The sequence below is a fragment of the Carlito syrichta genome, unplaced genomic scaffold (assembly GCF_000164805.1).
Source record: "Carlito syrichta isolate Samal-C Ts95f unplaced genomic scaffold, Tarsius_syrichta-2.0.1 Scaffold307059, whole genome shotgun sequence".
Lineage (NCBI taxonomy): Eukaryota > Metazoa > Chordata > Mammalia > Primates > Tarsiidae > Carlito > Carlito syrichta.
The window spans coordinates 175,714-188,239 of record NW_007251155.1 but is presented as its reverse complement, the minus strand read 5'-3'; positions in this window follow the sequence as shown (position 1 = coordinate 188,239).

Sequence of the window (12,526 nt, the reverse complement as noted above, 5' to 3'; positions counted from 1 at the left end):
AGTCAGGCAAGCCTGGTTGGGACACCGCAAGGAAAGCTCTTTGTTCCTTGGAACCTCAGTTTCTCCAACGGCAAGATGGGGGTGGTACTGCTTCTCTTGCAAGGGTATTGTGGGGTCTCGCTGAGCACGTCCTGCTGCATGTGGCACTCAGGCCGTCGCAGGGCTGTTGTTGTCTAATTTCTCCTGGCAGACCGGGCTGGCAAGGCAATATCCACACTGGTTTCATCCTCTGCATGGCCGTGGGACCGTCCCTCTTCACAAGGCTCCTGTGGGGTGGCAAGAAGGGCAGGGCCAGGAGAGAGGGAGGAAGGGGACAATGAGGCCAGGGCCTGGAACTTTCTGAAGGGAGACATTGCAAACAGGCTGTGCGGCCCCAGGGCACCATGGCGATTAAGCTGGTGGTTTCAGGTAATTCCTGGCTGTCATTGCTTGATTTCTCTGGGGTTTGTACTGGGAAGACTGGGCCCTGAGCTGCGTCCTCTCTGGGAGCTGAGGGTGAGGGAATGAGCTGGAATCTGCATCCTCAGAACAAGAGGTGGAGGGGGCCAGGATGGGACTTGCTCCGTGTGTGTGAGGGGGCCATCTCCCTTCGCTCATGCCGGGGGGCTGCAGGCTGGCTTTGCGCCAAATCACCTCTGCTCTGCTTTTCATTTTGGAAAGGTCGACTTTCTCTAAATAGCTTCCCGGAGCAGGGTGAGGGCAGGGGTGGCGAGCCACGTGAACTCGGGCAAGTGGCCCAGCGTCTCTGAGCTTGAGTTTTGTTGTCTGTGAGACTTGGATTGGGTTTCCCTGGTTGCTTTAACATATCCCTGTGACTTAAAACCATACTCATGCGCTCTTTCAAGTTCTGGAGGCCAGAAGTCCACAATCAGTTCTCACTATGCCAAGATCAAGGTGTCTACAGGGCTGAACTTCTTCCAGAAGCTCCAGGAGACCTTGGTTCTTCCAGCTCCAGGCAGCTGTTGGTGTTTCCTGCCTTGTGGCTGCATCAGCCCCGTCTCCATGGCCAGCATCTTTAAATCTCTCCTGAAACGTGCTTGCATTCCTTTCTCCTCTGTCAAGTCTCCCTCTGACTCCCTCTTCTAAGGAAACATGTGATGGCATTTAAGGCCCCCTGAATAATCCAGGATAATATGCCCATCTCAAGATTCTTAACTTAATCACATCTGCTAAGACCCCTTTCCAAATAAGGTAACATTGGCAGATTCCAGGGATTAAGATCTGCTATCTTTAGGAGCCATTATTCAGCCTACGACAAGCTTATAATCTATTCACTGAACAATATTCAACAAATATTACCAAGGGCTAATCAACTGCTTATGATTGAGGGTTGTAAGTGCGGACGCTGAAGCCAGCCTGCTGGGCTCTAATCCTCCCGCCTGATGTGGGGGTCCCCAAGGGGAGGTTCAGGCACTGTGGGAGCCCGAGTGGGATTTGACCAGTGAGGGAAGTCAGGGAAGGCTCCCTGAGGAGGTGACAAAGGATGGGCAGAGCGGTGTGGGGAGCATCCAGGCTCAGGAAGGGGCGGCAGGTGAGCAGAAGGCTGGGCGAGAGCCAGCGTGACTGGGGAGGTGGGTGGGGGCCATTGTGTCTTCCATGCTGTGAGGGCCGTGGTCTTCATCTTGAGAGGCTGGGGAGACCAGTGAGCATTGAGACGATCACCTGTGTTTTGTGTCTTGACAGGATTTTTCTGGCTGCAGAGCAAAGGATGGGCTGGAGGAGCCAGGGCTGGGATGGGTTGTTCTTGGGAGTCTGTGCAAGAGGAGGGAGCTGATCGAGGCGGGAGGTGACGACGCAGCAGAGAGAAGGGGAGTCTTCTCTGGGGCTTGTCCAGGTGGTAGAGCTGGCCACTCTTGGTGGTGGGTGTGTGCCTGGGATGAGGTTGGGGGAGGGATAAGGAGACCTCGACAGGTCTGGCCCATGCTGTTGAAGGGTAGGGCCATTCCCGGAGACTCAAGGCCCAGGAAGGGGGTTGGAGGATGGGATGGGGAGATCACAAGGGTCATCTTGGGCACATTGAGTTTGACGTGACTTTGAGACATCGACGCCCCCAATAACTTCTGGGGGAGTTTGAGTTTCCAAGGGGATGCTGGGGCTGGAAATGTGAACCTCAGAGAGGGAGGAATAGGCCAGTCAGGGCATGTAGAATACTTTGTACAACATCTGGTACCCAGTAGCCTTCAGAAGAGGGTAGCTCCTCCTTCTTCGGAATAAGGACTCCCAAGAGCCCAGAGGAAGGGACATCATGAGCCAGAAAGGTGGCCTGTTTGGGCCTTGGGGACCATTGTCCATCCATGCTCAGAGACAAACAACCCTGTTAGCTGGGCTGGATGACTGGGAGGATCCCCGGCTGATGGTGGAGCCCAGGGAATCTGCTCAAGGGATAAGTTTGTTCTTCTTGCCTTGGCCACTAGGAAGCTCAAACCCAGCAAGCTATCCAATTCAAGCAAATGGTACGGGATGTGACATTTTAGAACCTAATACAACTCTTCATTATTATTTCATTTCCTACCCTTACTTTTCCTTTGACCTGATCTATTTATTGTATCTGGTTACCCATATTCTGGGAATTTTTTTTTTTAGTAAAACAAGGGTATATTTAAACAAATCAATAAAATCAATAGAACAAACATTTTTGGATTGATTTAAAATAGCTTATTTCTCTATTGCACTGGCACTGAAAAAGTATTTGCTGTTTGGTGACAATTGTGGTTAATCCTCCTGCAAAGAAAACAGTTGTCCCTTAATGTATCTACTGGGTGGGTCTGGATTCAGGTCCAGTGCTTAGCAAATTAGCCAGGTATGGACTGAGGACAGACATTAGAAGATCCCATAAAGGGCACATGGGAGTCATGCCAATGCATTATGGATACCGGGCCAGGCAGGGGTCAAAGGGGTGAGTGAGGAGGGAGCGGGGAACCTGCCTGGTGGATTGGACGGTCTCCACTGTCCCAATTAGCCGGGGAAAGTTTTACAGAAGCCGAGGCTGGGTTTAAGGCTGGGGCTGGCACCAGGGTTAGGTCTACAGGGACTGAGTCTATGGGTCCAGCTGTCAATCAGCAGGGATGTGGATGTGCCGACCTGTTTTCACACCCAGTGCATGATTGGGCGGCTGTCACCTGCCTGAGAGTTACCTCATAAAGAAAAGCTAACTGCCTGTCTCTCCAGCCTCTCCGAAATCAACTCTCCCAGGGTGGGCCCTGCCACTGAGGCCCTGGGCCTTTGCATGTGCCAACAGGGAACACTCTTAAGCATAGTTTAGAGGCTGAGAACCCAGAGGCCAGAACCAGATCCCAGCTCCCTCATCTGCTATTTCTAAGATCTTGGGCACATTCGTTAACTTCTCTGTGCCTCAGTTTCTTCTCTGTAAAATGGAGATGAGAGATGTACCCACCTCACGGGACTGATTTTGAGTCCTGGTGAGTTAACTTAGGGAAAGTGTTTGGCCAAGTGTCTACTGCAGCAAGTGTTTGCTGCTGTAACTCTTGTCCCCCTGAATGCTTCCCCGGCTGGTCTCAGGCCATGCACCATCCTGTGGCATCTCCCCACAGTCTCCCCTGAACACCCTTTCTCCAAGCCTGGGTAAATTGCTTCCCTCTGGGCTTCTGCAGCCCGTCTTGCGAGGGCAGGCCTTCTGTGTCCTCCCCGAGACTCTGAGTCCTCCAGGCACAGCTCTGCCTGTGTCTGGTGCCCACCCCAGGTCTTGGCATAGTTGGAGGGTCAGGAAAGGAGGGAGGATCTTGGGCATGGCCCATGCAGGACTTCATGACAGTGAAGAGACAACACTGTGAAGCTGGAGGGCACTACAGGCATCCTCTGGGCCTATGCCATTCTGCCCACAGCCTCCTGAAGGGGCAGAATGGAGCATCGCCTATCCTGGGGATGCATTGGCTGCCCCCCCCAAGTGCTCTCTTAGTGCCATTGCCATGCCTGCCTGGGGCTGGGCAGGGAGTGGAGGTGTGACCATGCTTGGCTGGCTGCTCCTTGTGGTGGGAATGTGTCCACATCCAGTCTCACCTGGGTGTCCTCCACGGAAGCAAAAGTACCTGCCCATGGGATCCTGGAGCAGGAAGGATGCCTTATAGCCCGTCTTGGGGAGATGATGTGACACAGTGGTGACAGTGCAGTCTCCAGAGCTGGGGCCCAGGGTGCAAATCTGTTACCTCCCTGTGCCTCCATTTCCTCAACTGAAAAAAACAGAGTTGATAATAGTGCCTATCTCCTAGGGCTTTTATGAGGATTCAAGAGTTAATATCTGTAAAGCTCTGGCATAGTGCCCAGTGCAAAGGACTCATTCAGCAAATGGTAGCTGTGATCGTCATTCTTGTTATCATTCCACCTTTTCGTGGTGGCCTTTCAAAGGCATCAGAACTCTGTGTGGTGATGGCTCCATCCTTTGTCCATTTCTCTCCAGGGGTGGAATCCAATTGTTTTGTGAGGAGCCATGTGGGGAAGCCTCTGACAAGCACAGAGATACATTGGCTACCTGCACCCCTGCACTCTCTTAGTGCCATTGCCACACCAGTCCCACTGTGCTGTGATTATGTGTTTAGGTGTCTGTCCCTTTTGCTAGAATCTGAGACCCTGAGGACTTGGCAGTGTCTCACTTGAGGGTGTGGCCACCATGCCATGTGCCCCACTTCTTGGGTCATTATCACCAGCTCTTAGCTGCTGAATGACTATGTATCCCCTGCCTGAGATGTATGTATCTTATTAAGTCTTCATAGTCATTCAACAATGAGAAAAGTGAAGCACAGAGAAGCAAAGCAACTTGCTTGAGTTCACACAGCTTCAAACTAGCGGACTTTGAAGACAATCTGGTCTGATTCCAAAGCCTGTGCTGTTTCCACCATGCCATGTGGTGATGCTGCTGTGGTGTTTGATACATACCAGGAACCTGGAAATGTTAGATGTGTGTGGAATGAGCTAATTTAGTGTGCTAGACTCTGAGAATAGAAAGGGAATAGGTCTTATCAGTGGTTTTACAGTCCAATAGGCTTGAGTGTGTTGGCCATCCATATGCTCCCAGAATCCTGTGGGGGCATTTGTTTCTGAAAGATGTCGTAGTATGTCATCTTGGTTGCTTGCCCCAAAGCTGTTGCCACCATTTTTCTTTGACAGCATAACTTCCCTGTCTGCTTAGTTCTGGCTGGTGAAATGTAAGGAGAAGTCTGCTGAAGGAGGGAGCTTCCTCCTCCATAAAAAGGGTAAGCCAGGGGAAAGTTCTACCTCTTTCTATCTCCTCTGCTCTCGGTTGTAGGGGGACTCTTGTTCCTGCACCATGGCCACCATCTTGGAACCTGAGATCAAGGTCAAAGAATTGCAGAGGCCACCCTGTTCATCAGTGAATCACTGACCTACTCTGAAAGTATCTCATTTCCAGACTTTTAAGAAAATACATGACAGTGCATGAGAAAAATATACTTTGATGGGTTTCAGCCACTGTGAGCTGGCGATTCTGTTACTTGCAGCTGAACACATTCCCAACAGATACAGAAGCTGAATGCAAGTGAGAAGAGCAGGGAGTCTGGCATCAGAAGACCTGATTGGGCCCCTCATATCCATCATGGGACCAACAGGAGACTTCTGGAATAGTCACTTACCTGATGTGCACCTCAGTTCCCTGATGTGTAAGACAGACCTTCCTGTGACTGAAGTGGGATGTGAGGCATTTCTGACTCCAAAGTCTCCTTGCTCAGCACAAAGTAAGACCCTTTGGTTATTCTCTGATTAGTACCTAGTGTGGACAGAGGGTTCCCTTGAACATGTAAGGTGAAATGTGTAGTGGAGCTTTTAAAAAGTAAAAGTGAGGGCCGGAGGGGGTGCCATCCTCCTGGGCAGAAACGTCATTAGCTGTACTGCCACGGGCAGTACAGCCACACCGGAGCTTGGAGGAGCCAGGGGCTTGGATGGGCAGACAAGATTAAGAGGAAATATAAGGAAATATAAACAGCAGAAATATAAGGATCTGAGGGACCGGCAAGAAGGTCAGAAGCAGAGCAGGATAAGGTTGGAAATGAGTTAGGTGGTGGTTCTCAAAGTGTGGTCCCCAAATCCGCAGTATTGTCATCAACTGGGAACTTGCTGGGAATGTAGGTTCTTGGATCCCTAGACTTGCTGAACCAGAAACTTCAAGAATGGGGCCCAGCAATCTGCATGTTGTCAGGTCTTCCAGATGATTCTGATGCGCCCTGAAGTTTGAGAACAGCTGGGGTTGCTCAGACTTGAGCTGTAAGCAATAGATGGGCACCCAAGTGCCCAAAGGGCAAATGGCCTGGACTCTGCTAGGAGGGCACAAGGAGAGATTTCAGGGAGTCATACGAGGATGTTTGTGAATGGTGCTACTAAGTTAATTTGTCGAGTGGGGGCACAGGAAGTCCCACTTCTTTGCTTCCTTTTGGCTTTGTAGGAAGCTGAGCTCTGGGTTTGGGGGCAGAATTTGAGACAGTGATGCTGAGCCAGCTTTCTAAGAAAGAATGGAAGAAAGGAGTGTGTGTGTGTGTGTGTGGGTGTATGTAGCTGGAGAGACCCGCTGACATCCCGCCACAGCTTGAGGCAGTCCCTAATTGGAATCCATTTCTCTTTCTCCTTAGCTGCTGGCTCAGCTCGCAGAGAAGCGACATGCTGACAGCAGCCGGCAGTCTGGGCCATGTCCCCCCTCTGGTTGAGGCGTAGGCTCTATGCAGGGCATTGATACCAGCTGGGCAGGCTGCCCACTGATGGATAAAGCTGTAAAGAACATCCTAACTGCAGGCCAGCTCCCCGTTCCTGCCTAGCTCTGGAATTCCAGAATGCCTGTGTCCCTGCACTGGCATGGGAGGTTCTCCTGGGAGCTCATTTAGCAGTGATATGCTTGGAACCAGCAAGCCCTTAAATGCTGGCTGTTCTGGATGCTCAGTTTCCCAAGTGGGGCTGTCCCATCGGAGGGATGAGGAAGCAGCTCCATTTAGGCTGCAAATGGCTCCAATTAGCTTCCTCCTCTCTGTCTTCATTTATATTGCATGAGATGTGGGAGGCAGAGGCACTTCTCTGGTTGCCAGGCCTCTGCTCCTTCCCCTCCATCTTCCATCTTTATCCTTCCATGAGGAATGTCTGTGTTCACTCCAGCCTTGGCTCCCCAGCATCTCTCTCACCTGCCCCAGGCTCTAGATCACTATAGCGACTGCATCAGTACCAACCCCAGCGACTGTTGTGATGCCTCCTGCGTGGTCTCCCTGTGTCTTGTCTCCAGGGCCACTGACTTATCTGCTAGGCACAGTAAGCACAGTGCTGATATCTCATGGTACCTTTAGGAGACCCATGAAGATGTTTTGATATACTTTAAAATCAGAAGAAAAAAGTAAAGACACAGGTGGAAGAAAATGTTTTAACATAAAATATTAGTACATTTGCCTTTATAACAACACAGTGGTAAAATGTAATAGTTTAATGTTTTTTTTTTGTTTTTTTTTTTGTGAGTTGGAGTCTCACTCTGTCGCCCAGACTGGAGTGCAGTGGCCGCTCCCGGCCACCGCAGCCTCGACCTGCTGGGCTCCGGTGATCCTTCCGCCTCAGCCTTCCAAGTAGCCGGAATTACAGGCATGCGCTACCACACCCGGCTGATTTTTTGATTTATTGTAGAGATGAGGTCTCGCTGCCCAGGCGGGTCTCGAACCCGCAGGCTCAGGCAATCCACTCACCTCAGCCTCCCAAAGGCGCGGGATTACAGGCTGAGCCACCGGAGCCCGGCTTAGTTTAATGTTTTTTATGGAGGAAGGAGACCATGAAGAAAAAAGTGCCTAGGGCCTATGAAGTCATAATATGGCCCTGCTCCCATCCCCACCTCTCTTTTACTTGATACTAAGCTTCAAAAATACAAACCAGTCCACATCCTTTTGCTGCTTGTAGTGTGGTGAGCAGAATGGTTCAAAGTGACCCTGGCAGTATACTCTAGGCAAGCTGGACAGAAAAACCAAGGAGGACTGAGTCTTTCCAATCCCATTCTTCCCAACGAAGGGTCTGTACCAAAGCTCAACTTTCCATGGGACTGGGGACTTTCTCCTCTTTGATGGAGGGACTGCAGACCCTCCCTGGGTACTGAGATCTCCAAGCACTGGACAGAAGGGTTTCCTGGGAAACTCCTACAAACTACTAGTCTCCATATCTGATCACTCAGTGTCAAGTGGTCTGTTGTATCTCTCACTGATTAAGTTGCTCTTGAGGTGCACTTTAAGAAGTGACAAGGGGAAGGGTCCCTTCACTGGAATGGCAGACCCACCTTAACCTTTTCCAAGTGGTGTAAAATTTGTTCTAAATTCTGGTGCACAGCTGGCAGAGGCCAGAAGGGCCCCGCCTTGCTGGACACTAATAGCCCTACGTCTGAGATCCATGCCTGTCTCCCCAGTCCTTCCATGATCTGGCCCTGACTGCTTCTCCAGCGCCTACAGCTTTCTCATTTTCTTTTCATTCCTGAATGTGCATGCTGTTTCAGTTTTCTGAACTTTTGCACGTACTTGTCTCCTTGCCTGGAATGTCTTTCTTCCTGGTCCACAGAGGGGAACGTCTAGTCATCCATCAAACTCCATTAAGGGATTACCTCCTCACTGAAGGTTTCCTGGATTCTCATCATCCTTATTTCAATATGTATATGAACAGGAATTAAGAAAAAATGGAGGCCAGGCTCGATGGCTTAGCCTGTAATTCCAGCATTTTGGGAGGCCGAGGTGGGTGAATTGCCTGAGTCCGCGGGTTTGAGACCTGCCTGGGCAACTTGGCGGGACCTCATCTCTACAATAAATCACAAAATTAGCTGGGTGTGGTAGTGCACGCTGGTAGTTCGACCTACTTGGAAGGCTGAGGTGGAAGGATCTCCAGAGCCCAGCAGGTCGAGGCTGCGGTGGCCGGGAGTGTGCCACCGTGCTCCAGTCTGGGTGACAGAATGAGACTCCCAACTCAAAAAAAAAAAAAAGAAAGAAAGAAAAAGAAAAAAAGAAAAGATAGATTTGTTTTAGTTTTTCATTCGCCTTCCAATTTCTAGAAAAGAGATAGCATTTTTATTTATTTATTATTAGAAAGACAAGAAGGAAGGGAGGGAGAGAGGGAGGAGTCAAGTCCCCCATCTATCGATCACTCTGAATTCACAAATGTTAACGTCTGTGTTACTTGCTTCACATTCTTTTGTAAAATAAGAAAACTTAAAAATTACTGCCAAGGCTGACTTTTTTTAGTTCCCTTCCTAGTCCCAATTCTTCTTCCTCATTCCTCGGAGGCAATCCTAATCATGCAATTTTTTTAGTGCTTTCTGTTCATGTTCTCACATTATTGCTATATGTGTTTGTATTTACAAGCAATACTCAGTGGCTTTTGTAGGGTTAAAAATTTTGCATATATGATTCTCTGTGTTTAACCTCTGCAATTTGCAGTATTCACTCAACACCACGTGTGTGGGCTTGAGCATAGATCTATGTTCTCAGGTCTCCATTCATTTGTGCAGCTGTATAATATGCTATCATATAAATAGAACATATTTTTAAAAACTGTTCCCCTATGGATGAACATTGGGGTTGTTTTCTTTTTATTTTCAACCACAATCAGTACTGGGCATGGGGTTTTCTAGGTCTATATATACCTAGCATCAGACACGCTAGGTCATAGAATAGTGACGTGCTTAACTTTAATCATTAGTACAAAACCATTTTCCAGGATTATTGTCCCACAGCGTGAGAGATCCCAACTGTACAAGGATGCTGGCAATACATTTTTTTTTGACCAATGTGATTTGTATGGAATAGGATTCAATGTTTTTAAATGTTATTTCCTGGATTAGTGGTGAGGTTATATTTTTAACCTACATTTGTCAGTCATTTGGGTTTTCATGTGTATTTCTTTTGTGTTTTCTTTTACACAGTTTTAAAAGATTGGATTTTTTGTCTTTTCATTTTGAATTGTATGAGTACTATACTGTGTATTCTGAGTACTATTCTTACATTGTTGCAGCTGTCTTTTCCAAATATGTTGCTGTACTTTGACTTTGAAATGGTTTCAGCATGCAGAAATTTTTGTATTTGATGAAGTCAAGTTGAAAAGTTTTTCCATGATAACTTGTATCTTTTGCTATTTGTTTAGGAAATCTTTCCCTAACTCCCTGTCATTGAGATATTCAACTACATTTCCTTATAGTAGAAAAGTTTTGTTTGGGTCTATCTGGTAATTATCGTTATATATGATATGACGTAGGGATTCAGTTAAAATTTTTCATCATGGAAGTTGCTAATTGTCCAACATTGTTTGTTGAAAAAGTGTTCTTTTCTTGATGATGTGGAAAGCCACCACTGACATATAGCAAGTCCTCAGAAAGTCATGGGACTGTTTCCAAGCTCCCTGGGCGGTTTAGCTGATAGATTTGTCTATCCTACATGCCTTCTCCATTATTTTAATTTCACATGGCTTTATAGTTAGTCTTTATATCTAGTTGGGAAAGTTTCTTCTCCTTACTCTTTTATCTTGGCTCTTCTTTGCCCTCAACTACTTCAGATTAATGTTAAAATCAGTTTGACAAGCTCTATGAAAAGTGCCACTGGGATTTGGATTGGAATTGCAATGAATTTATAGATTAATTTTGAGGAGAACTGACATCTGTATAATATTGAGCCTTTCCATGCATGAACATGCTATATTTCTCCATTTTTTCAGGTCTTCTCTTACGTCCTTCAGTAACTTTTCATAATTTTCTTCATAAAGGTCTCTTACATCTTTCATTGGATTTATTTCCAAGTAACTTACCGTTTTTCTTGCTTTTACAATTGGGAACTTTCTTTCATTACATATTCTAATTGATTATTGTGGGCATCTAGGAACACTATTGAATTTGTATCCAGAAACTGCTGCTGACTATCTTATCATGCTGGGTTTCATTGTTTGTAGATTATCTTGGATTTTTCTATGCAAACAATCATATTATTCACCAACAATGATTTCTTTTTTTTTTTTTAAATTCCTTACATGTTATTTTCTTGTTTTACATCGCTAGCTAGGGTCTCTAGCACAGCACTGCGTGAAAAGGTATAGCCGGCATGTTTATTTTATTTTTGACTTTAATTATAGCATTTTTACAGTTGTACCATTGCATAAGATGCTTACTTCAGGTTTTTGGTAAATATGCTTTATCAAGTTAAGGTTGTTTCCTCCATTTTTAGTTTACCTTTTGAAAAAATAACAGCTTATTGAGATAAAGTTCATACACCATAAAATTCACAACTTTAAAGTCTATAATTCAGTGATTTTTAGTATACTGACAGAATGAAGCAATCACCATCACTATCTAATCCTAGGAAATATTTATTACCTTAAAGAAAAAAATCCCCAAAAACCCTTCTCTCCAACTCCTGCAACCACTAATTTACTTTCTCCCTCTATGGATTTATCTATTCTGGCTATTTCGTATAAATGGAATTACACAATATATGCAGTCTTTTGTGACTGTCTCCTTACATTGACCATAATGTTTTCAAGATTCATTCATATTGTAGTATGTATCAGTATTTCATTCCTTTTTGTTGCCAAATATTTTTCCATCATATATGGGAATATAACATTTTGCTTGTCCATTTGCTTGTTGATGGTCATTTGGAGGTTTTTTTCACCTTTTCAGTACTGTGAATAATGTTGCTATGAACATTTGTGTATAAGTTTTTGCATGAACACATAAACATGTGTTTTCAGTTCTCTTCGGTATATACCTCGAGCAGAAATCTAGGTCATATGATCACTCTGTGTTAACTTTTTGAAAGCTGCTAAAATGTTTTCCAAAGTGTCTGCACAATTCTACATTCCTGCCAGCATTGACTAAGCTTTCTAATTTATCCACATCCTTGCCAATACTTGTTATTGCCTTTTAAAAAATTATAGCCATCCTATTGGGTGTGACTTGCTGCCTTGTGGCTTTGATTTGCATTTCCCTAGTGACTTATGATGTTGAGCATTTTCTTATGTGCTTATTGGAAATTTGTAGAACTTCCTTGGAGAAACATCTGTGTGAATATTTTTTCCATTTTAAAAAATTGGGCTATTTGTCTTTTTATTAAGTAGTAAGAGTTCTTTGTTTGTATGTAAGTCCCCTATCAGCTATACAATTTACAAATATTTTCTCCTATTCTGCATATTGTCTTTTCACTTTCTTCATGCTGGGCTTTGATATGCAAAAGTTTTAATTTTGATGAAATCAGTTTATCTAATTTTTCCTGGGCTTTAGGTGTGATACATAAGAAATCCAAGGTCATAATGTTTTAACCTGTTTTCTTCGAAGAGTTTCACAGTTTTAGAATTTCCATTTAGACCTTTGATTAATTTTGAGTTAATTCTGTATATGGCGTGAGTCTAAATCATTTTTTTACATGTTGATAGTCATTTGTTAAAAAGACTAATATTCCTAGCCGGACTCAGTGGCTCAGCCTGTAAACCCAGTGCTTTGAGAGGCTGAGGTGAGTGGATTGCCTGAGCCTGCGGGTTTGAGACCCTCCTGGGCAACTTGGCAAGACCTCATCTCTAC